This window comes from Bos indicus x Bos taurus, chromosome 7 (genome assembly GCF_003369695.1).
Source record: "Bos indicus x Bos taurus breed Angus x Brahman F1 hybrid chromosome 7, Bos_hybrid_MaternalHap_v2.0, whole genome shotgun sequence".
Taxonomy (NCBI): Eukaryota; Metazoa; Chordata; class Mammalia; order Artiodactyla; family Bovidae; genus Bos; species Bos indicus x Bos taurus.
This window is the reverse complement of record NC_040082.1, coordinates 36,570,076-36,597,291: the sequence shown is the minus strand read 5'-3', so window position 1 is coordinate 36,597,291 and position 27,216 is coordinate 36,570,076. Positions and strand designations below refer to the sequence as shown.

The 27,216-nt window shown below is 37.8% G+C and overlaps 1 long non-coding RNA gene across 1 annotated transcript; it reads right to left on the bottom strand.

Annotated features, from left to right (window-relative positions):
* Positions 1–1,916: 1,916 nt before the first annotated feature.
* Positions 1,917–10,968, bottom strand: LOC113896553. The gene is made up of 3 exons (XR_003512050.1): positions 10,883–10,968; positions 2,301–2,360; positions 1,917–2,089 (listed from the first exon to the last, which is right to left on the bottom strand). It is a non-coding gene; the product is annotated as an uncharacterized LOC113896553 (long non-coding RNA).
* Between the last annotated feature and the right edge of the window lie 16,248 nt (positions 10,969–27,216).

The following is a 27,216-nucleotide window of genomic DNA, read 5'->3' as shown; positions in this document are numbered from 1 at the left end:
AACTAAGTGAGCAGAAGTGATTCAAACAGAAGTAAAGGCGTGTGTGCAAAGCCAGAAGGAAGAGAGAATGCCAGCTAAGCATTCCTTATGACTACAATGCAGACAGAGAAGGAGAACGAAGTGAGGACTGAAAAACCGACAAAGGGTAAGCACTACACACCTTGTTTGCCATTTTAGGAAGGCGAGACTATATTATGAGGATCATGACAAGTCCCTGAAAGACTTTTAGCAAGGGAATGACAATCCATGTATTGCCAATAGAAAGCTAGAATTCAGTTTATGCTCATTATCAAAGACACAAAAAGAACTCAAAGGAATTTAAATGTTTGCTTAAGTCTCTTTTAAAGAAAAAAAATGCTGACGGGATTAGCTTGAGTAGAGCACAGAAGATCCTAGCATTTGCTTTTCCCATCTATCTTTCTTAAAGGCCTTCCAACATAAATGCTACATTTTCCATTTCTTATGCCCTTTTCAAAATTGCTCCTACATCTCCATTTTCTGGACCACTCCAGGTTTTCTTTCTGTTCCTCTCCTTTCATTCTACTGATCCTTTTCAAGATGAATTTGGAGATACATGGTCCAAATCCCCCTTTGTGGAAGTGCCTGCTGACAAGTTGAGGGAGTGTGGTAAGCAGGCAGCCTTCAGCTGCAGGCTCATTCTGGGGCTGCCTCAGCTTCAGAGAGCAATCTCTTCAAGTTCTCACCTTTCCCAAAGAAGCTCACAGTTGGTATCTGAGAGAAGTAGGGATACAAAAGCCCCAGACATTTCAGCTCAACGTGGGACAACTCTGTTTGTCCCTATAAACCCTAGAGATTTGTCCCATTGGGGTTCCTTAAGGCTTTATCAGGCCTACCTGGAATTAGATTTTACCCCTTTGCCCAATCCTTCTTTCTCCCATTTCCTTTCATGGTTTTGACATTAATAAACCTTTCTCACTGGACATGGAGCAGAGTCCAATCTGCAAGACCGTGTGTGTCTATTTTCCTCTTTAGGAGACAGCTCTGTGAATTCACATAGAGATGAATCCAGTTTTCCAAACTGATTTTAACTTCTTTCTGCACATTGCTCTGATCAAAAAGAAAGAATCCAAGTATTGTAACTTGAACAACAAAAAATAATCTCTTATAAATTCATGTGAATGGGAGGGAAGTGGGCAGGGCAGCGCAAACCTTTAAAAGAATGACATGGACATGCTGCTAAGTCACTTCAGTCATGTGTGACTCTGTGCGACCCCATAGATGGCAGCCCATCAGGCTCCCCCATCTCTGAGATTCTCCAGGCAAGAACACTGGAGTGAGTTGCCATTTCCTTCTCCAGTGGATGAAAGCGAAAAGTCAAAGTGAAGTCACTCAGTCGTGTCTGACTCTTCACAACCCCATGGACTGCAGCCCACCAGGCTCCTCCATCCATGGGATTTTCCAGGCAAGAGTACTGGAGTGGGGCACCATTGCCTTCTCCGGACATGGACATAGGACATGACAAAAACTGGCTAAAACCAACGAGGTCCAGGACTTCCCTTGTGTCCCACTGGCTAAGACTCTCTGCTCCCAATGCAGCAAGTCCAGGACCTGGTCAGCGAACTGTATCCCACATGCTGAAATGAAGGATTTGAAGGCCTCAACTAAAAAGATCCAGCATGCTGAAACTAAGATCCAGTACAGCTAAATAAATACAATTAAAAAACAAAACAACACAACGAGGTCTAAGATGATGGACGGTATGACTTGCAGTAGGTCTTGGGCCTCATTATGTGCTCATTGTAATATATTAGCATAAACCAGTGACACACCCACCAGTGCCATGACAGTTGCGGCTGACCATCAAAGATCAAAAATTGGGCAGTGGCCCAATTCCTGGAAATCTCTGCCCCTTTCCCAAAACAGTTGGAATAATCCTCCCCTTCATTAGTCAATGAAATTACTCAGCCCATAAAAACTAACCACGCCATATTTTGGTGCCTCTCATCTTCTGAGATGGTCCACATTCTGTTTGTGGAGTGTGCTTCTGAGATGGTCCACACTCTGTGGAGTCTGCTTCTCTAAATAAATCCACTTCTTACGTATAACTTTGCTTCTCACAGAATTCTCTCTGTAATGAGACATCAAGAACCCCATATTCACCAGGAACACATGGAGTTAACTTACACAGGGCAGTCAGAAAGGTAGAGGGAGCCTGTGAATATTCATATAATATTAATTGTTTGGTCACGTTTCTCAGAATCTGAGAACAGTTTCTTCCATGAGGTTGTTCTCAGTCACTGAGGTTTCTGGGGCTGGGCAAAAGGCATCAAATCCTTTACCTTCTGTCTGTTGTCTGTCCATGTAGGCAAATCCATTTTTGTCCTCATATGTCTTGGGCACTGTTGAGAAGTAAAGGAAGGACACAGAGGTCAATCCACATAGCCAAGAATGGAAGGTGGGTGGGGTCAGCATGTTTATTGTTTGGTGAGCTTGCTGGATGGTGGAAGATATCAGTGGGGAAAGAAAAGAACAGAATGAGAGTATGATAGAGTTGGGAAGATAGAATAGAATGTTTGAGAAAAACTACTGGGAATTATGAACTGAATCTCCTTTAATATGTGTATTAAAAGGAAGGACAAAGATTGTGGTTTCTTCTTATATTGCTTTTTTGTGTTTGGACTAGAACAACCACCTGAATCAGGATTACCTGGGCCACATTAAACTTGATTCCATGGCCTCAGCTCTAGAATTACTGGATGGGATTTGGATCTAGATCCTCAGTGTCGTCATTTTCAACAAGCATCCTAGGTATTTCTAGGGCACATGACCTACACACCACACTACCTTAAGCACTGCTCTAGTCTAGAAGTCAGTCTTCAAACAAAAGAAGCTGTCCCCTGAGGATGCACAGACTTACAGGGGATTTACAGTCCTGTAGAAACTTCTGAACGTAGACCTCTGGTTTAGGTGATCTCCCTGAAAAAATCTGTTGACTACCAGTTCTCCACAACTACCTCTGCTTTAAGTACTTCTCCTGTCTGATAAATGCTGCCAATGTGCATTATCCTTAGGTATAAATCATACAGGCACTAAACAGGGACAATTTTAGAGTGCATAGTTGCTAAGGAAGAAACCCAAGAGCATAAGTGAAATATCAGTAAATCCATGAGAAATACTGAAGTTTTATTCCTACAGAGTCTCAGTAGGATTTTGACTTTCACTGGCTCCTGGCTTGAGCCATCTGTGTCAGTCTTTCTGTCTGACTGTTTACCTATTTTTCATCCATCCATCCATCCCTACGTATGTTTCTTTCTTTTTCTTAAAATTCACACTGAAAAAGTGGATATGGTATGTGACAAGTTAATCTGACTTAAAAAGTCTCTACTACTCAATATACATGACAAGTATCTCCATAAAGTGAATGAGTAAAATATGCAAATTCAGAATTTCAATTAAAATATTATTAAAAGTCAATATACTATAGGCAATTAACTAGTAAACAGATTTTGAAACTATTAAACTTGTGTGAAAATCTTAGGTGACAATTTATAATATGTTGACTTAAAAATTTAAAAAGTTATTTCAGTGAATACTTGTCTGTATGTGGGTATGTGCCTACTCATGTAAATATGAGTATGAATAATTTTCCTCTATCATGAAATCAAGTTAAGCAGTCCAGACTAGCAAAAGGCTCTGCTTTATTTATTTAATCATTTGGAGACATCCATTTCTTGAAATCAACTTTGCTCTAGCATCCCTTATAACTTTGCTCTTATTTGCCCAGTCTAGCTGGGTCCTTACACATTTAGAGGAAGAAGAGATAGCTATTACCTATAGACCCTGGCCTGATCAGATCAGCCCATAATTTATTGGTAAATACTTGGTCACTTAATTATAAGTAGGACTGGGGAATATATTGATAATTCCTAGCTAATATGCTACATCCCAGCTACAAATTCAAGTCAAAAGAAGAAAGAAATAAAACAGATTTCAAAGACATCTTTAAGCCATGCCACATGAAGATAATTTATTAATAAATTTTTATGGGATAATCATCATTTTATACAGTGAACTTTAATACATTACTAAGTTCTGTTTACTAATGTTTTATGTTTCTCAATGTTAGTTGACATTGCCATGTAATTTTTCTCTCTCATACCATGCTTATCTAGTTATCATATGAAGACTTTTATATTTTCACAAATAAACTAGAACATTACTTTTTATAGTAACTTGAATAATTCATTAATTTCTTAAAAGATAAACATGATTTAAAAGATGATCACCTATAAAACCTCTGGACACAGATTGATTTTTCAATATTCTTGAATTGTTTTTAAGCAAATAATTATATTGCTTTAATTAAAATCAGTATTTTGGGGGTTTTCTACTTCTGAAATGAGTTTTGGTAAATTATAAAAGTTTCTAGGAAATTAGGCATTTTGTTAAAATTTTAAATGCATTCAGTTCAGTTCAGTTCAGTTCAGTCTCTCAGTCATGTCCGACTCTTTGCAATGCGCCATGAATCCCAGCACGCCAGGCCTCCCTATCCATCACCAACTCCGGGACTCGCGTCCATCGAGTCAGTGATGCCCTCCAGCCATCTCATCCTCTGTCGTCCCCTTCTCCTCTTGCCCCCAATCCCTCCCAGCATCAGAGTCTTTTCCAAAGAGTCAACTCTTCACATGAGGTGGCCAAAGTACTGGAGCTTCAGCTTTAGCATCAGTCCTTCCAAAGAAATCCCAGGGCTGATCTCCTTCAGAATGGACTGGTTGGATCTCCTTGCAGTCCAAGGGACTCTCAAGAGTCTTCTCCAACACCACAGTTCAAAAGCATCAATTCTTCGGCACTCAGCTTTCTTCACAGTCCAACTCTCACATCCATACATGACCACTGGAAAAACCATGACCTTGACTAGACGAACCTTTGTTAGCAAAATAATGTCTCTGCTTTTGAATATGCTATCTAGGTTGGTCATAACTTTCCTTCCAAGGAGTAAGCGTCTTTTAATTTCATGGCTGCAGTCACCATCTGCAGTGATTTTGGAGCCCAGAAAAATAAAGTCTGACACTGTTTCCACTGTTTCCCCATCTATTTCCCATGAAGTGATAGGACCAGATGCCATGATTAGAATAACATTAATTTTTGAGATTTGTTGCAATTCTTAACATGTTTGTTTGCTTAAACAAAGACCCCGAAGCTGGTCTTCTCTACAGAGAAAGCTGCTCTTCTCCTTTGCTTATATGACTTGACTCAGTAAATACAATCTTGCCTTATGTATAGGTGGCAACTGTGGATGTTCTATAGACCCTTTGTGTGTGTGTGTGCATGTGTGCTAAGTCACTTCATTCATGTGATTCTTTGTCACCCTTTGGACAGTAGCCCACCTGGCTCCCCTGTCCATGGAATTCTCCAGGCAAGAATACTAGAATGGGTTGCCCCCTCCAGGGGATCTTCCTGATCCAGGGATTGGACCTGTGTCTCATGTGGTTCTTGCATTGCAGGCAGATTCTTTACCACTGAGCCACTGGGGAAGCCCACAGACCTTCTACCAAAGTCTAATAAGAAATACATGGTATCCACTATGCTGAGCAAAGTCATGAACATTTCTATTTTTCTTTATGCAAAAGAACAATTGTTCTGGCTTGCTGTTGGACTTTGATAGTGCAAAGTTATAATTGTGGAACATCACGTGACTCTGCAATCTGAGCTGCCTATCATAATCAATAATCCGTAAGGCAGAAATTCACAGCAGAGCTATATCACCCAGTTGAAGTGGAAGATTTGAAAATGGATGCAATATGATCAGGTCCTTAGGGCATGAGTAGTTGCATGGTACCTGTGGTTCAAATCTCCTTGCCAAGAGGGCTCTGATTTAGATTTTGCCAGTAAGAGATACTCATATGAGACCCAGATGATAACAGAAAAAGGGGAACCTCCTTCTGTAGCCAGGATTAATGACACCACTTCCTTGCCTTGAAGTCCATATGCTAACACTGAATTCTTCTAATAAATGTACTTTATTTTCTAGATTAATGTAATTTGAACAGGTATTTCACACTTGCCCCAAGTTATCCCACCCCTAAGACATATGCCAAACAACTGAGAGAAGAACATTTAAATCTACAGAGGAAGAAAGAAAAAATGCCTCCTCAAACTACTGCTAAAGTCTGGAATTCTAAACCAACAGCATCCACCTAATTAGGATACTGAAATATCATATATTCCAAGGCTTTCACTGTATAGTTGTGTATATAGTTTCTCTATATAGTTGTGTTTTATGCAATTCAATAACAAACTTCAAAAAGAAATATTCTTGCCCTGAATGAAAAGAAAGAACACACACCTTCGCATGGAACAGTTAAAAGGAAAGTCACCATTCAGTATAGTCTGGTGTTACTCTGATTCTGTTTATAACTGAGAATGATTTATATTTGGAAGAGATTTTTTGCCTTAAATGTGCTTGTGTTTCTCACATGCTGCCTCAGCAATTTAGTTATCTAATCACTTGCATGTATTCAGTCCCAAGATAGGAGCCTTAGGTTAAAACTCACCTTGTGAATCTCAAATCTAGTCACCATGGTAACTGTTCATTTTCTACCAACTCTGTACTCTTAGCTAACTTCAGTATCATGGATTTATTTCTGATGCCAAAGAACTGTGACAGATCATTATGGAATTTATATATATATATATCATAGTATACTCTTTAATTTCTTTTCAATAGGCTACATCTTATAACCCAAAATTCTCCTATTCATTTGGAAAATGTTTTAAGTTTTGAACTTTGATTTTAGTGTAGGCTGATAATCATTTCATGCTTTAAAACTCCTCATTTGGGCCTTGTGAAGAAGACTTCAAAGAAGAAATTAAATTCTGGGAACATTATTTTACTGCACAGGATAATATTTTTAAAGTTTATAAATTGCCTGTAAACTCCCAGTGGTAGAAAATATGTTCATATTCTTTGAATCATTCTGAGTAACTAGAACACTGCTTCCATACATACTTACTGAAACTGGACATGTCGTATCTCAAGGAAATACTGATGAAAACCCATATAACATTCACCCAAGTTCAAAGCATCTCTTCTCACTACTTGCTTTAAGTGGCTTACAATCCCCATTATGACCTGCACCCCTTGGAAACATACCAAGTTTCAAGGAAAACAAAGATGCAGCAAGTCTGAGTAAAACATTAATTTAATTCCAGTCCATCATCAGTATAATGCTAATACTTTCTACTGTTTTCTGAGCATTACACTGATAGCATCCTATCTACCATCCAAAACTTTCTACCTAAGTTGTTCCATTTTATACAAAACAACAGTATGTACACACACTGGAACACACATTTATTAAGACACGCAGTCTGCACACAATTCCATCTCTCCCCTCCTGCTCTCTGCCCCAGGAGACTGCTTTCCATAGAACACAACAGAGCTCCTTTCCTCTCTCACTTTCCAAAGGATTGACATTTTACTACTTGATTTTAGAAGAAAAGCATAAGAAAACAAGAAGAGAGAACTGTCTTGAAAGTAGCCTTGGTTTCTTTTCTTTACAAACGTTCCAAGTGTTTATCATATCATATTACATAAGGGCCACATAACAAAATGCATTTTAAGAGGGCTGGTAGAAATATGTGTTTTGAAGAAACAACAGTATTATACAGACTGAAATCTCTTACGATATGCCTCAAAGAATACTATAAATATTACTAAATCTTGTCTTTAGTTATTTATGCAACATTTATTCAGTAATTATTTTATGAGACTCTAAATGGCTTTCCATCCCATTCTGCTGAATTATAAAGTCTCCAATTCTAAAGTGACTTATAAGGTTCTATATAATAGGACTCCTGACTGCATATTGAGGCTCTTCCCTATGACTTACCTTTGTCTTTAGTCCAGGCATTCTTAATACCTACAGACTTTTTAATATTCTCAAGAATGCTAAGCTTTCTCTTGATTCTGGGCTTTATACACAATCCTTTTGCCTAGAATTATATCCCTCACCTTCAACATGTATTCTTACTTAACAGTTTCTTCTACCTTAGAGAGATGCCATTTCTTTCAGAGGAAGCTATTCCAAACTCTCCAGTAATTGCTAGATCCAGCTAAGGTTTGGAGTTTCTCAGTGGTAAACCTGATTGAATCTATTCAACAGCCATCCTCCCCTTTCTTTATAATAAAGAGAACTACTTCGCTGTGGATACCCATCATCATCAATGTAATCTAATCACTAATGTGCTAATACCCTTCACCAGTTGCCAAACTAATGAGACATAAAGGAAAAATTAGCTGGAAATGCCAAAGAGGATATCCATCCTTGTTTCCAGCTCTGGATGTAGCTGTAGTTGTGATGTTTATTTAAAGCTGAAGTGCCACCTTAAAACCATGAAAGGAACATTCTACCAAGGGAGGTAGAACGGAAAGATCAAAGAAGACAGGGTCACTGATGACACTCAGTTAATTTTACCTCAATATGCTTTAAATTTGGCATTTATAAAATTCAAATCAATATAGTACCTATCTTTTTTTTGTTTTTAGAGAGTTAAATGAATGAATAATATTATTTAGATATTTTTGGAGACATAATAATATTCAATAAATGTTTGCTATTATGAATTGCCAAGTACTGGGGTAGCTGTAGGTCATTGCAAGATTAAGAAAATTAGCATTTGACCCACAAAGAGCTCAAAATCTAGTAGAGGACATAGGTATGACAGAGTGAATTAAATGCTATTACAGAGGTCCTCCTGATGGTTATGATGTTAATGGGAATAAGAGCAATGAATTTCTACCAGGGAATTTTGAAAAGACCTCCACAAATAGAAGAGAAACTTTATACTGTAGCCACAACCTCAGCCTATTTTTCTTCTATGTCCAAGTGTAGATAATGAAATAAAAAGAGGCAGAATATCTGAAAGTTCCATCAGAAACCACATCACTTAAAAGCCCTGCCAGTTCTAACTGAAAAATATGAACAAAAAGATAGTGTATAGGGGAAGGTCTTGCCGGAGGATTCTACGCTTATTTTTGGCTCTCCCTGCACTTAGCATTTTCCAGCTGGGAAAAATGGAGGACCATCCTTCTTGAAGATTGTTAACCTTCTTCAAAAAGCCTACAATGAGAGGTGCCATGTAAACACACAAAAAATAACAGACAGCTGAGCCCCTCCAGATCTCAGGGATGTGAGAATGGAAGACTGACTTAGCAAAGCAGAGGGTGGGGGGAGGAGAAGAAATTCAAAGGCCATCTGTCAGCTGAAAGGTTACAAAAAACAGTAACAGCAAGACATCCTGAATCTTGTCTTTTCCTTTGGCTGATTATCTGAATGTAACTTTAAACTTGGAGGTAAAAATTGATGCATTTCATTTCTTTGAGTAATGCTAAAACCAAACATTCACTCAGAAAACAATTAGGACCAACAGTGTCTAACCGAGCTGCCTTTGCATTTTGCCTTTGCTGCACCGTACAGATACTACTAAGGGAGCTGCACACTGTAAGATATGATTCATATGAGTAATTTTTAAGACAGTACATTCATCTCACAATTTAGAAAAATTAAGGTGTAGGAAATGTCCTAGTTAGTGTTATCCACATGTCTATGAGTTGTTTCTTTTTATTTATTAAAGACCATGGTATCTCACTGGTGGCTCAGTCACCACCATGGCTTCCCTTGTGGTTCAGTTGGTAAAGAATCGACCTGCAATGTGGGAGACCTGGGTTTGATCCCTGGGTTGGAAAGATACCCTGAAGGGGGAAATGGCAACCCACTCCAATATTCTTGCCTGGAGAATCTCCATGGACAGAGTAGCCTGGCACGCTATAGTCCATGGGGTTACAAAGAGTCAGACACAACTGAGCAACTAAACCCAGAGCATGGTATCTCTCAGGGGCTTTCTCCCACTGGCTCCCTGCCATCATGATGGATGATGCCCTGTACATGTACATGTGCCTACACACATGTACAACCTTTCCAGCACACTTGCTTCTCAGTTCTGTTTCTTCCTCCTCTCCAAAATTTTCTTAACGCCCCCATGATCCATGTCCATGAATATACCCTGAGTCTTGTCATCCCTGAAGCCACTCTACTTCCCAAATCATTTGTTCAAATTGCCTAATGTAGGTCTTAGCTTGACTGCTCTACCACTGCCTCTATTTTCAATTTGTATTTTAAATATTCTTTACTCAATAATATTAATTTCATTGTTTCTTGGAATTGTAGATACAAAGACAGGAAGGGGGAAAAAAAGGAACATGGTCCCTTGATTTTGTTATGAGATCAAGACAAGAGACAGAAGAAAGTACAGAGTTATAAGGCAAAAACCATGGCTCTGGGTTCTGATTATCTGTTGAGTTTAAAACTCAGAGGATGAGAAGGATTCAAACTATGGACAGATTTAAATGTTTGGCCTTTTGTAAACCCTGATGCAATCAAGGTGACCTCCGTAGCCAAATCTGAGGAGAGAAGCAGACTTTGCCCTTTCAAGCAGTACATATGCCAATACCTCCCAAGGGTATTTGATTTTCACCTTTTAGAAAAAATGCTTTAGATTCTTTTATCATCCATGGTACCTGGATACCTCTCACATTGTCTTCATTTTATTCACCAAATGGAAATCAACAATGTTGAGTGGCATCCAACTAATTTCTGGGAATAATATTGTAGATTCTGTCACAAAAGCTACAGATGCCAAGATTTTCTAGAAAACTAGGTTAGTTATGTCCAGGCAAAATCACTCAAGTCACAGTCCTATCCATGTTCTCTAATTTGTTTTTCTAATAACAAGGTCACAAAATACACATTCATGCAAGTAAACATTTCATTGTTTCACTGATCTTGTCCCTAGTGACTCTTTCACAAAAGGAGATAAGGGCGGTCTTTAAAAGAAGGAACCATATTCTTTTAATCCTTACCAGTTCTGCTCCATGCTCACAAATGAAAGGAGGAATTTGGAAATCATCTTGGGAGCTTTCAGGTCTCTGAGTGTTCTGAGTCATCTTTTTCTCATTAGTGAGAGACAGCATTTTAATACAACAGTCTCTGTAGATGCTCCCTCCTTGCTACAGCCAGAGAGCATGCCTTTGTTATGTCACCCTGCTCTGGGGAGAACACAGAACAGACTCATTTATGGGACAAACGTCTGTAGACAATGCTCTATCTCATTTCAAAAAGCTCCAGATGTTACTTTAATATTCAAACCAACTTAAGGCATTAAAATATAAATCCACATCATAGCAAAATTATTTTAAAATGTTAGGTCTTGTAAGGTCTATTAAGCCCAAAAGGAATGCCTCCAGGATTTTCATACATTTATAAGGTGTGGTTTGTTTCCAAGTTCATTAGGTCATTCATTTAGTTGTTTAAGAAATAGGTGTTTTTGCACCTCCTGGGTGCCAGGCACTGTGCTAAGCCCTGGGGTTTCACCATCAAATGATGCAAATATGTTCAACGTCCTAGAAGAATTTAAAGAATTAACTGGAGAGGGAGGCAGTTTTATTAAACAAGTGATTCAATGAAATATTTGATTATAGATTTTCCAGTCCTTTGAAGAACACAGGTTTTTTTTTTGTTTTTTTTTTGTTTTTTTTGAGAGATTAACCTACTGAAGGCAAAGATTGGCTATCAGAAAAGTCATTTTCTAAGGAAAGGGCATTTAAACACTTACATGGGGATCAATAAGAACTTGCTAGGAAAATAGGAGTAGTGAGGGGGATAAGGCATCCGGCCTTTGCAGGCCAGCCAAGTGACCAGCTTTGTACATGCCCCTGCAAGGAGAGAAAGAACCTGTGCAAACCTCAAACTTGAAAGACATCCTGTGCAGTTGATGGTTGGTGAGCAAGTACATGATTTGATAAATGGTACAAGGCATGTTAAAAATTTTGTATCTTATCCTAAGGGCAGTTGAAAGCTACCAAACATTTTTAAGTAGGGAAGCTACATATTTTGAAAACAGTTATATATTTTAAAGAAAGATCACTCTGAGTGTTAAGTGAAAAACAAATGTGGGTATAAAATCTGTACCCCTCAAAAAAAAAAAATTACCTCTGCAGTATTTATACTTAACCATGTAGTAAAAGGTCTCCTGCTAGAAGTTAGATAATTGAGCTTAGAGTCCAAGCTCTTCTGTTACATAAGGTATAAAAAAATCTTAGTATGCTTTTAAAAACACCAAGAAATAGGGCATTTATTCTGGAAACGTTTAATAAAAGCAAGTTTCCAATCTCAATCCCAAACAGGTCATTCACATAAAATATATGTATGACCTTTAAAAGGACAAATACACATTTCACCTGGCTAGCTTGCCCTGTATTTATACCAGTGCTTGTCAAAGTGGGTTCCTAGACTAGCAACATCAGCATCAAGTGGAAACTAATTCAAAATGAAAATTCTCAGGCCGCTTCCAGACCGACTGAGTGAAGCCCTCCAACTGGCTCTGATGCAGGCTTCAGTTTGATAACTGCTATAGTTTGAGAATAATCAATTTATATAAATGGTGTTCACAAACAAATATGGCTGTTTTCCAAGACAGAGATGCTTGGTTATAGTCTATGAATTAGTATCCTTTAAATATTCATAGGCATTAATGTTGGAGGGAGGGACTTCATGTCTATTTTAAATGATTCATCCTAACAGAAATACCAAATGTCGGTGAGGATGTGAAAACAAGGAAACACTTGTCCCATGTTGGTAGGAATGTAAATTGGTGCAGCCACTGTGGAAAAATGTATGGAGGTTCAAAGCACTAAAAACAGAACTATAATATGACCCAGAAATTCCACTCCTGGGTATATATCAAAAAACCCACAAAAGCACTAATTTGAAAAGATACAGGCACCACAATGTCCAATTCAGTCAGTCACTCAGTCATGTCCAACTCTTTGTGACCCCATGAGCCGCAGCACGCCAGGCCTCCCTGTCCATCACCAACTGCCGGAGTCCACCCAAACCCATGTCCATCGAGTCAATGATGCCATCCAACCATCTCATCCTCTGTCATCCCCTTCTCCTCCTGCCCTCAATCTTTCCCAGCATCAGGGTCTTTTCCAATGAGTCAGCTCTTCACATCAGGTGGCCACAATTTCCACTGCAGCATTATTTACAATTGCCAAGATATGGGAGCAACCTAAGTGTCCTTCAACAGATGAATGGATAAGAAGATGCAGAGGATACATATAATGGGATACAACTTGGTCAAGAAGAAAAGTGAAATGTTACTATTTGCAACAATATGGACGGACTTAGAGTGCATCATGCTAAGTCAAGCAAGTCAGAGAAAGACAAATAGTGTATGATGTCACATATGGAAACTAAAAAATACACCAAACCAGTGAATATAACACAGAAGAACTAAACTCTCAAATAAGAGGACAAACTAGTGGGGAAAAGAAAGGAGGGAATGACAATATGGGGATAAGGGAGTAAGAGTACAAACTAGCATGTATAAAATAAGCTACAAGGATAAACTATAACACAGGGAATATAGCCAATATTTTATAATAATTATAAATGGAGTACGACCTTTAAAACTGTGAGCACTATACTGTACACCTGTAACTTCTATAATATTGTACATCAACTACACTTCAATAATGAGTGTGTAAGTAAATAAAATGACATCCTGCTGATTACAAACTGATTGAAGCCAGAGAGGGTGAAAGGCTTGCTCTGGTCACAAAGTATTTGAGGGAAAAGATGTTGAGCTAAGACCAAGTTTGAGTTCTTGTCTGTCATTTATCAATGTGTGACCTTGGGCAAGTTTTTTTAACTTTTCAGGACTCAAGTTTCTTCACTAAAAACTAAAGATAACATGGTATTTATTCCATATTGGTGCTGTGAAAATCACTTGAAATAATAATGGTGAAGCCGGTCACTCAGTGACTGGCACATAGTAAGTCCTCTAATAAACGGTAGAAATTTACTGGCTCAAAGAATGTTTTCCCTTCACATTTTGAGGTTTCTCTGAGTGGAATATCTTCTAAATGAATGTATACAATTGTTGCAGGCATGATTATACTCATTAGGAAAAGTTACATCTATATTAGTGATCCCTTGAACAACTGATAAAATCCTAGAATTGAGTATTTCTCTTCTTAGGACATCAATTCCAATACTCAAGACTTTTAATGACTAGTTCAAATTCCATTTTTCATCAAGGGAAGATCAAATGATACATTTTAGGGGACTGCTGATAGGTCCATCTCTTTGGTATCTTAAGTCTCTTCTATCTAAGTTCCTTCTGCTAAGGTGCTTCCCTAGATATGTATGTAGCTGATTTCTTCTTGTTAACCCTACTTTTGCTTAAATGTACACCTTCTTGTAAAGGACTTTCCTGACGAAATATTCTTGAACAGTCACTATAGAAATTCTTTTAGTTTTATTTTTGTACAAACATCTTATCTCTAAGCTATTGTTTTGCTTGTTGCTAGTCTCCCCGGTTGGAAAGTAAGGTCCCTGAAAATTCAAGACTACATTCTCAGTATCTAAAACAGTAGAAGATTAACAGATATTTGTTGAATAACTGATTTGGACTAGGAGTTTATAGGACATTGATACATTCACCACACAGTGAAGGAATTGATTTGGTTCACAATTACTAGTGAGTCTATAGTGAGAGTGATTGTTAAGAGCTTTTACTTTATACTCACTGTCAGATACTATGGTAAGCACTGTATATACCTCATATCATTTAGGCAATCTTACAAACTTATTAATCCCATTTTACAGATAGAGGACCTGGGGCTTAGCAATGTGATGTTAGTTGCTCAAATTTACAGAAACCAGAGGAGGCAAATTTTCATTTTCAACCAAGACAGTCATACATCTACAGATGCTCTGTTTTTGCCCACTGCGTTCCAATTCTTCCAGAATACCTCTAAAAGCAGAAGTAATAGTAAGATGAATAGTGAAAAGGGAAGAGACTGGAAACATGTGCTATGAAGTATTCACATTTTTTTAAATTGAAGTATAATTCACTTACAATATTATATTTGTTTCAGGTATACAATATAGTGATTGAGTATTTTTATGGGTTATGATCCATTTAAAGTTATAAAATATTGCCTACATTCCCTGTGCAAAGTATTTACTTTTGAAACATATAAGTCCCGCCCAGAATTAAGACACAATATTGACACCTGGAAACCTGTGTGATACTCACAGGTTGGGCTCAGTGTTATAACAAGTGGATCTGATGCTCACATCTGAACCATGTTTCTCCTCCGTTGAACATAAAATGTTTCAAAGAACATCAGCATCAAAGAAGGTCATTTTGAGGCCATAAAAAAGTGACAGTAAAACATAGCCGTTATACAACTCACACAATACATGCATCTCTCTCTTGGCCAAGATGAGGGAATGCTATTTGTTTACAACTGATTCCTTTATTCTTTTTTTTTTGTTTTTTAGGATACAAATTTCATTTAAGTTCCCATAGACTATAAATTAGAAGACACTGGAACATATCCAGGGACATAAAACAAGGTACAAAAATGTCATAGTCTGCAGGTATTGAAACCATACAGAATCTGTTCTCTTGTCACTGTGGAATTATGTTAGAAATCAGTATCAAAAGTTACTTGAAATTAACCCATATATTCTTTTATTCTCTTGATAGTTCCCTTATAAGTAAATAGCATTTATAGAAATATTTAATCATAGTCTCTCCCACTTTCTGATAGACAAACTTTAGAGCAAATCCTTGCTCTTTTAGATCCTCCACCAAATCACCCAATTCAAGCCCAAGTCCTTTAATAAGTTATTTCTTACATCATCTTACTTAGACACCTCATGACTGTCTATAATGTGTCTTCCCCTTGGTTGCAATAAGTAAAAAAACCACTAGCTAAGTCACAGGCATGCTCCTGGTGGTCTTTGGACAAAGGGCATAGACAGTTATCGAGGCTAATAGAGAATTAGGAGATTAAGGAAAGCGAGTTATTTTTAAGCAGCAGTCTGGGCTTCCTGGGGAGCTCAAATGTAAAGAATATGCCAGCAATGAGAGAGACCTGAGTTTGATCCCTGGGTTGGTAAGATCCCCTGGAGAAGGGCATGACAACCCACTCCAGTATTCTTGCCTGGAGAATTCCATGGACAGCCTGGCAGGCTACAGTCCATGGGGTCACAGTCAGACACGACTGAGTGGCTAGTTTTTTTTCTTTCACCTGGATAGTGTTGGTTTATCTACCCAGTTAAGGAGACTGGTCAGTCTAAAAATCCCTTATCTCATATTTGTCAGGTTCTTTAAAGCAAGATATTAGAATTTTCTTTTTTTTTTAATATAAATTTATTTTAATTGGAGGTTAATTAATTTACAATATTGTAATGGTTTTGCCATACATCAAGTCACATTATCTGATTAACAGGTATCAAACTGTTTCCCAGATGACTTTGGGAAGGCCATCTTTATGCCTTTGGAAACTCTACTGAATACAATATGAAAGCTATTAAAAATACATGTCCCTCCCACAATGAATTTAATTTCTGCTCCAAAAATTTGAAAAGATTTTTGTTACTTCACTTTGGAAACTGCTTAGCACTGATAAATTAATTTCATTTATGGTTGACTGATTTTTTTTTTTTTTTAGCAATTATTGCACAAGCCTGGGAGATCACTCACTGTAAGAAATAGAACCTGCAAGCTGCTTTAAAATGTAGTGAAAATTTTACAAATACTAAATCTAGCAGTTAATGAGGTTGACATAATATGCTTAAATATTTATTAATTTTTATTTCATGGCTTATTTCAAGTTGATAATTTTGTCTGTGTATTTTTCATGTCTCAGATATTTTCCAAGATCCTAAACATCTTCTTTTTGTTTAACAGCTGAAATGACCCTGTATTTGGTTATAGGTAGTTGGTTGTTCTTGCTAGTTGTTCAACAGATAGTTCTTGCTCTTAGTCCTTAATTGGTGTGAACAGCTTCTCTCATATATGTTTATTTGTTTATCTATTACTTTCTTTTTTTTAATTTAATTTTATTTTTAAACTTTACATAATTGTATTAGTTTTGCCAAATATCAAAATGAATCCGCCACAGGTATACATGTGTTCCCCATCCTGAACCCTCCTCCCTCCTCCCTCCCCATACCATCCCTCTGGGTCATCGCAGTGCACTAGCCCGAAGCATCCAGTATCGTGCATCAACCCTGGACTGGCATCTCGTTTCATACATGATATTTTACATGTTTCAATGCCATTCTCCCAAATCTTCCCACCCTATCCCTCTCCCATAGAGTCCATAAGACTGTTCTATACTTTTAATTTATATACACATACAGTTGATCCTTGAACAAGGCATGGGTTGCACAATTGAAAATCCACATATAACTACAAACAGCACTCCATATCAGTGGTTCCCCATTGACAGATTCAACTAACTTTGGATCATGTATTACTGTAGCATATTTCTTGAAAAAATTCCAAGTATAAGTGGACCTGCACAGTTCAAACCAGTGTTATTCACGGTTCAACTGTATTTGATGTGGTATATTTATACAATGGGGTATTCAGTTCAGTTCAGTTCAGTTGCTTAGTCATGTCCGACTCTTTGCGACCCCATGAATTGCAGCATACCAGGCCTCCCTGTCCATCACCAACTCCTGGAGTCCACCCAAACCCATGTCCAATCATGGACCAATCATCCAACCAATTTCATCCTGTCGTCCCCTTCTCCTCCTTCCCACAATCTTTCCCAGCATCAGGGTCTTTTCAAATGAGTCAGCTGTTCATATCAGGTGGCCAAAGTACTGGAGTTTCAGCTTCAACATCATTCCTTCCAAAGAACACCCAGGACTGATCTCCTTTAGGATGGACTGGTTGGATCTCCTTGCAGTCCAAGGGACTCTCAAGAGTCTTCTCCAACAAAACAGTTCAAAAGCATCAATTCTTCGGCGCTCAGCCTTCTTCACAGTCCAACTCTCACATCCATACATGACCACTGGAAAAACCATAGCCTTGACTAGATGGACCTTTGTTGACAAAGTAATGTCTCTGCTTTTTAATATGCTGTTTAGGTTGGTCATAACTTTCTTTCCAAGGAGTAAGCATCTTTTAATTTCATGGCTGCAATCATCATCTGCAGTGATTTTGGAGCCAAAAAAAATAAAGTCAACCACTGTTTCCACTGTTTCCCCATCTATTTGCCATGAAGTGATAAAAAGAATGAAATGATACTATTTGCAACAACGTGGTTGGACCTAGAGATTATCATACTGAGTGAAGTAAGTCAGACAGAGAATGACAAATACAATATCTCTTATAAGTGGAATCTAAAAAAATGATACAAGTGAATTTGTATACGAAATAGAAATAGACCCACAGACACAGAAAACAAACTCATGGTTACCAAAGGGGAAGAGGGGAGAGAGAAATTATGAGTTTGGGTTTAACACATACAAACTACTATATATAACATAGATAATTAACAAGCACCTACTATTTAGCACAGGCAACTTTACTCAAAATTTTATAATATCCTATAAGGGAAAAGAATCTGAAAAAAAGATATATAAATGGGTGTATAACTGAATCACTTTGCTGTACACCTAAAACTAACAAATTGTAAATCAAGTAATACTTCAATAATTCTTTTAAAAAAGTAATCAGAACTCTGAACACAAAAGAAGAAATCTCTATGTACAGAAAGTTGCAAGTAGAATGTAAAGTACATTTTTTTTTCCTGAACAATCTAAGATCAAGTTGTCAACCTGATGCCCTACCAACTCCATTATCCTTTCAGTGTGTACTGACTACAAATCAGAACATCCGCCTTTGCAACCCCACACATCCATCAACCTAGGAAATTAACACTGACACATTACTACCATCAATCCTTAGATCTGATTCGAGTTTTGTCAGTGTCCCAGTGACAACGTTAGTGGCACAGAAATAAAGTTCAGAATTGTGGTTTGATTGCCTTTTGTTAGATCTCTTCAGGCATTCTTTGGTTTGGAGTCATTCTCAGGCTTTCACTAACTTTTATGAATTTGTCATTTTGAGCGATTACAGACCAGGTGTTTTCTAAAAGTTTCTCCTGATTTGAAGCTGTGTGGTATTTTCTCTTCCTCGACACTAAGGCTACCTCTTTGTGAAGATTAGAACAGAAGTGAGCTTTGTTCTTCTCATTGCATTGGATGTATCAGATAACAAATGTAATTTACCCCACCACTGATAATGTATACTTTGGGAGTATATGGCTAAGGTGGTATGTGCCAGGCTTTTCTACTATAAAAGCTCTACTTTTTCCACTATAAAAGCATTATAATTTTATATTTGTGACTTTATGTATTTTATGAGGAGGTGTTTTCAAACTCTGTAAACATCCCAAACTTTATTACATTTTGTCTACATATTAAAACTATAAATTCACATTGATACCTCAAATTCCAATTCAGTACCACAGAGGTTGGTCCATTTTTCTCTTTTCCATACTTGTTCTTCCTTTCTCTGTCTGCCAAGAAGAAGCCTGGCTTTCATCATCCTCTGTATGCATATTTAATCAAATAACTCAGTACATAACCATCTCTATGCCTCAGGCTGGCCTCGTGACCCTGTTTGGGCACTAAACTTGACATTGTGTAGACTCCTCCATGGACAGCCTCTTTCCTCTGGTTCAGTCTCTGATTCCTGAATCTGCTTCAGCTAATAGCTTTAATACTCTTTCTGCCTTATACAATTTCAGGAATGGAAGAGAAGAAAGAGGGCTGAAGACAGAAAGGAAAAATAAGAGGAAATGTGTGAAGAAGGACTATCTGGCATGTTTGCATTTGTATCAATAGGAAGCTTTGTCTTATAGAATTCTTACCTCCTTCTCACTTCCCTCCCCCAAGATTAAAGAAAAGGTTAGCCATATAAACTACCTAGTCAGAAGGCTCTTACTTCAAGAGAGGCTTATGGTATTTAATGGGCATACCAAATAATTATAAACATGTACGTGCCTACCAAATAATGGTTCTATGTTATTATATTTTACACACTTCACTGGGGAAGGACTTAATTATCATAAAGTTATTAATACAACTGTATATCATACTCAGTTTCCACATGTTCCAGAGATAATTTTCTATCTCTTATAAAGGAACACACTTTATGAATGACTTAATTAGATGGATTCAAAATTACCTTTATAAGAAAGTCACTTTCAATTACTTACATTATGTTACCTTTTCTTGAGTCGGAGAAGATGGGGAACTTTCAGCTGGGATATCACAAACTGTCATTAAGCTTTTATTAACTTTAAAACTTACCTCTTAGTCTTGGAGAAGTATGTCATTTATGTTGTCTCCTGTAGTGAGTTTGAAAGATTGATACAAGTCATGAAGTATCAATGGTGTTAACTTTTGAACTCATTAACACACTGTTTATTTTAAATACAGATAAAGTGTTGTACTGCATTTCTTATAGTTACTGTATTAAATTACATAGCACTTGGAAATGCTTACCCGGTACCTCTTAAGTGTTTATCAAACAGGAGTAGTGTTTTCATTACTTGCATAATCATTTCACTACTGAAGGTGAAGTAGGGGGTGACAGAACATAGGGTTTTTGAATTCTAGTTGTATGCTTCATTTTTAGTTCCTTGTTTCCCTGTTTTGTTTTTGTTTTTACATAGCCGAGTTTACAGAGAAGGCAATGGCACCCCACTCCAGTACTCTTGCCTGGAAAATCCCATGGACAGAGGAGCCTGGTAGGCTGCAGTCCATGGAGTCGCAAAAAGTCGGACACGACTCAGCGACTTCACTTTCACTTTTCACTTCCATGCATTGGAACCTCACTCCAGTGTTCTTGCCTGGAAAATCCCAGGGACGGGGGGAGCCCGGTGGGCTGCTGTCTCTGGGGTTGCACAGAGTCAGACATGACAAGCGACTTAGCAGCAGCAGCAGCCGAGTTTAACAATGCCCTTGTCTTTCTTATAACACAATAGTAATATAATAAAGTATAAACTCTTACATATAATATATAAGCTATAAAAATATACATACTCATTTTAAAAAGAAAAGACACTTAAGCTTACAGTCCTTTTCTTAGGAGAAACTTCTTGTCTTGCTTGGATTTCTGCACATTTTGTGAAGAAACACTGACACTTTCCATTCCAAGCTATCTTTTAAAGATACTTGTATAGAAAACAACACTGAAAGATACAGAAACCATCTTTCTGTAGAGTAGAGGGCAGATTATTTCTAGATCAGGGATTAAAAAAATGGTATCTCCCTTTATGGCAAAAATTGGGACTATTTGCCAGCAATGTTTGCTCTCTTATAAGTCCAGTGTTTCCTAAGGTTGGTTTCTCAGCAGTGACACAAACTCATTGGATATATACTGAGTTTATCCAGTCCTCCTTTGCATCACACTCATGGCACTGGGGAGACAGGGACAAAAAGAACTGCTGTCAGTACTGAAACTCTTACCACTTGCTGTGCCATGAGGAACAGTCCTTAGTCTCTGACCTAGGAGTCTTGTGTCCTCTGCCATGATCTGTAAAGGTATGACAGGCTTACTTTTGAGGTCACAAGCAGGGTAAAATCTTTTTTTCTTTACAATTATTGACACATTTTTGCATTATTTTTGATCTTTGTCATATTCTCAGTTCTCACACTTTAATATCATAAACTTTCCTATACAAAATAATGCAAAAATATCTTCACTGGCTTTATGATCTTGCTTTTTCAAAGAATTCACATAATGCACCAATAGGTCCATTAGAGAGGGTATTTGAGGCAATTGTTATTAATCTGGGTGATCCAACTAGTGAAAAACACATAAATAATATCAGGGAAAGAGAAATTCTTTTTGAGCTAGAAATCTTGTGTCCTGTCTGCATTTCTGGCAGTTTAGCTCTTGGTAATAAACTCACAGTGTTGAGATGATCACTTGCCCACTCCAGATGCTCTAAGTGCTTGCTTTAGAAGAACTGCTTATAGCAAAACTGTCACATTTCTAGGAGTCTCACATTTTCAATGATCTCTACAGAGCCTAAGAGTAAACATTCTTCAGAACTCTCAGGTTCATCCTATCTGCAATTAAGAACTCCTTCAGAAGGTTTCTACTTTCTAAAAGGATCAGAGAATTTATAACTCACCATTGCTTTTAGAAATCTCATGATTTCTATTGAATGAAAGGCTTGGTCACCACAGATTTAAGACTTTAATAAAATATTATAGGTAGACAAAGGTCCTCCAGATATAAACTCATTTCATCAACCCAGGACCTTCTGTAGACTAATTTCCAATTCATATAAATTCTCAGTAATGTAACTGAGTGCCTCTAAGGATGCAAGTGAAAAAAATACAGCCATACAGTGAATTTAACAAGGGTATGCTCACTGACAAAGTGGAAGTTGACTGCTTTAATGCAGATATAAGATGCCATTTGTTTTCAGTGATATTGATGGCTTATATATTTTAAGTCTCCAAGAGTAAAGTTCCACACTCTTGGCTAAAAAGGAGTTCTTTTCAAAATTATATACTGCCCTTGGTAGGGTGATGGCAAACATTCATTTCATGATTTCACAAATTTATATTGAACTCTTTCTGCATGTCTGATGCTGTGCAAGGCCTGAAAGCTATAGCAATATATATATATATATACATATACATATATATATACATATACATATATACATATATATATGACAGACTCATTCCCTCCTCCCACTGAGTTCATCAATGGATGAACTAACAATTATCAACTCTAAAACTGTAGTTTTGATAAGTGTGATGTGTGACAGTATGTGATACAAAATTAGCCTGCAGGGTGATGGAGAAGTCTTTTGTCATGTTTCAAAGAGCTCCTATTCCAGAGGTCAGCTATTAGTAGCTACTGTTCTTTGAGAGGTTGCACAGTCACCATGATTCTTCAAGATCAGAAACATGACTGCTTCTCTCATTGCATTTCTTACAATCCTCTTCCATCTTTTATCCAAATCTCATCCTACCCAATCCCAATACATGTCATATTTAAGTATAAAACCTCAATTACGCCACTGTCACAAACTGAATTCCCTAGAAAGCAGACTCTGAGTTTAGGAGCTTTGTTTATCCATACATCTCTTTGGATTAATACATATGGAAGGTAAGGAAAGGAGGCAAGATTGGACAGATGGTTAAATTGCACTGCAATGCAATCTCAGTGATGGCTATAGCTAACTCCATGGAGAGCTCTAAAGATCTGATTGTCCTTCAAAATTGCTTTGAGTTAGAGAGTGGTGGTTAGCTCTTTATAGTCCCAGTTGATCAGTCACTGCATGCAGTCTGCTCTAGGAAAAAGGTGTGACCTTGAACAAGGAAGTTCTCTCTAATAAAAGCATCTCTTAAAAACAGCTGTTTGCTGATATCTGTCTGCTGCGGCACTTCTAGCAGCCAGCGGGCAAGATTCTTCATTCTCAAAGGATGTGTATCATGCATCAAGGCATCCACCATAGCTTCTCTCTCTTGTATACAGAGTTTCATAAACAGGTTCCTCTATATGAAATGGCCATACACTCCATTTCTCTTAATATCTTTTAACTCCCCATTCAAGTCTTAACTGAAACTTCTTGAAAGTTTCTCTTGATAGACTCTCCCCCATAGAACTCTGTCTGTTTCCTACTGTAGACCTTATCATAGTATAGTCTAGATGTTTGCTTACTTTCTGGATCCTCTTCAAAATTTTGTACTACTTGAGGATATGAATTAGTCATCACTGTATCATCAATGCTTGAAATCATGGCCACTATGAGGCAGACCATCAATAGTTGATTAAACGATTGAGAGAGAAAAGGAAGGAAGGAAGAGGGGAGAGAAAAGGAGAAATAGAGTAACAGACGTGAAGACGATCAAACTACTCTTTAATTCCTGATCTTCTAACATGCTAGCTGCATGGCTTTGAATACATTATTTTAACTAATTTTCACTGTCCTTCATGTGTAAAATAGAAATAATAACTCTCACTACTAGGGTTTTAATGTATCCGTTTCAGAAGAGATGCCAAGTATATTTTGGTTCTTTCTCTCCTCCTCTTCCCTATGAGCAAGTACGGTAATAAACAAGTGTCTTCTCTAATGCTCTCTGAGTCTATGCAAAGAATAATGCATTTTGTTCATACCACATAAAAATAAAATGTTGTCATTTGAGGAATATTAAAAAGTTAATGTGGTGGAAGCCTGACACGTGTGAGGTCTGAAATTAATTATAAACAAGTAAGTAGTTTATTGGATTGAAGTGACAAAATTAGAAAGTAAGAAAATATTACAACATTGGGTTTTACAGAATCTATAATGTCTCCTTCCCTGGGTCTGGGTAATACTAGGACAACATCTGACTTTTATCACATGGGAACACCATAAAGTTCATAGCATTAGATTTTCAAATTGATTTTTTTTTTAATGTTGCTTGCTTTCCTCAAGTACATGTCATTATGCAGGAGACCTAAAAGGACATGGCTACTGGATGCAAGTAGGCTCTTATATACGGGACAATTTGACTCATAGTCTCAGTCATGATTCTACCTCTTCAGATTTGGTTTCCTGTGCCTTAGCCTAGGAACAGGCCCTTCTGTGTCCTGTACCTGACACCAGTCCTGGGCATGCCACCATTGCCCAGAGTCACACAGCTAGATCTCAGCCAGTTTCATGGAATGTCAGGGCATGACAAAAATAAGTCTTATGCTTTTCTGGTCTCCACTTGTTCTACTTAAGCTCTCTTCAGAACAGCTTTCCTCAGGCTCTGAGACCGTCCATCCTCTGTACGTGCCCAGTCCAAAAGATTGGTGGAGGAGCTCTCTGACCAGTAAGGCTGGCTGCATTCTGGGCTTCAGCCACAACTCATCTTTCTCTTTCCTCAAGGTCCAGGGGGCACTGTGGGTGATGGTAAAGAGTTGCTCAAGGAGCCAGATAAGATGCAATTTAAAGTCTGGAGGGTCTCTGAGTGATAAGCTGTCAATCTTTCCCTGATCACCCTAGTCCCATGTGATCTCTCTTTTTGCACACTCATCAATATTCTCTCTTTAGATTCCTCTGTATAAGGTTATACAGTTTGGTGATAACTTTCAACAAATTGACTACACAATACAACAAAAATCTTTAGATGTACAATTCAAAGCCTTTAAAATCTGACTTCTATTTACCCTTCAAAGTGTGTCTTAGATCTCAAATATACCAATTTCAGGGCAAGATGGCCCTTTATTCCTCACTCTGACTTCACACTGGCATTAGTCTTACCCTGACCATCTATTTTTAACATATTACCAAAGTGATTTCTTTTTAAAATAATATAAGCCATATTACGTCTCTCTTCTACACAAAAACCCTCTAATAGTTTCCTTTGTGTGCTGTGCTTAGTTGCTCAGTTGTGTCCGACTGTTTGTGACCCCATGAACTGTAGCTCTCCAGGCTCCTCTGTCCACGGGGATTCTTGAGGCAGGAATACTGGAGTGGGTTGCCATGCCCTCCTCCAGGAGATCATCCCAACCTAGGGATCGAACCCATGTCTCCCGCATACCAGGCAGGAGACCTAGGTTCAGATAGCTTAACATCTGAACCACCAGGGAAGCCCAAGAATATTGGGGTGGGTAGCCTATCCCTTCTCCAGGGGATCTTCCTGACCCAGGAATCGAACCTAGGTCTCCTGCATTGCAGACAGATTTTCTTACCAGCTGAGCTACCAGGGAAGCCCTTTATCACCAGGGTCTCCTGCATTGCAGGTGCATTCTTTACCAACTGAGTTACCAGGGAAGCCCTTTATCACTCATTAAAAAAAAAAAAAAAACCTATCTTTATCATAGCTCATGAGACCCTTTGTGATCAGCCCCAACTCCCTGCTCTCTCTCCATGACTTACCTTTCTACCGCCTTCATTCTGTGCTAACTACACTGGCCTTTTTGTTTTTCTTAATATACCAAACATATTTCCACCTCAGGATCTTTGCATTTACTCTTCTTTCTGCCTGTACTGCTCCTTTCCTGACTATTTTAGTCTTTTCTCATTTCCTCAATTTCCTATGTTATCAAATGTCTCCTTGACACAATGGTTTTCATTAACCACTGACTTACACTATTATGCACCACCTTGCCTTATCACTTTCAAGCCCCCTGCCTTTTTTATTTTTCTTTCGACACTATGCACCATCCTACACAACATATGTTCTATTATTTGTAAGCATGTATATTGAGTTTCTCTTTGAAACCAAGAGTCTTGGAACCACAAACTTCATTTTTATATTTCCACTTCTAGCATACAACAATATGCTTGGCATAGAATTGGGCCTCGATGTAATCTTATGGAGTGATTACACAAATGAATACATAAATGTCAAATGTTCTCCCCTCCTGCGTGTTTGCTTAGGTTTTCATTTTCCATGCATGCCACTGCCCTTCCCTTCTTATCCTGGCCTTTATTTCTAATTTTGTCCAAGTACCATGTCTCCTGTATAATCTGTAATAATAGTACTATTCATGGTATGCTTTCCCTCCTAGGAGCCCTTATCTAAAGAGTTTTGAAGATCAAACATATTTGGCAATCATGAAGCACAATATTGTTGTTTACTAGGAAAAAAAAACTCTAAGATCCTTGAAGGCTATGACATTCTTCTGTTTTTTTTCTGTATCTCTAGTTTCTTCTTTGTCTCTAAAGTTTAATAATATTTTACAGAATCTGATTAATTCTACATACATTTATAAGATCATTGTCTTAACTAATCTTTCCCCAAATAGTACTATAGATATTATCAGCCATGGCTTATTCTGTTCAGGTAAAATAAATTTGATTTTTGTTAACATAAGGTATTCAGTGTAAGTTTATTTCAATTAAAATGTGCAGTTATTCTGGTCCTAGTTCAGTTCAGTCACTCAGTCATGTCCAACTCTTTGTGACCCCATGGACTACAGCAAGCCAGCTTTTCCTGTCCATCACCAACTCCCAGAGCTTGCTTAAACTCATTTCCATCAAGTCAGTGATGCCATCCAACTGTCTCATCCTCTAGATCAGTCCCAATACCAGTAGCCTGGAATTTGAATAACTGCAAGTTTTTCTTATGTCTAAACCATTTATAATGATACTTTAGGCAAATCTAGGCCCCTTCTGTTATGTGAAAACACAGAAAGAAGATAGCTGTCTATGAACCAGTATGCAGGCTTTCATTAGACATGAAATCTGTCAGTGCCTTTATCTTGGACTTCACAGTCACTAGAATTATGAGAAATATACTTTTGTTATTTGTAAGCCACCCCATCCATGATAATATATTACAGAGGCCTGGACTAACACACAGGACTGTG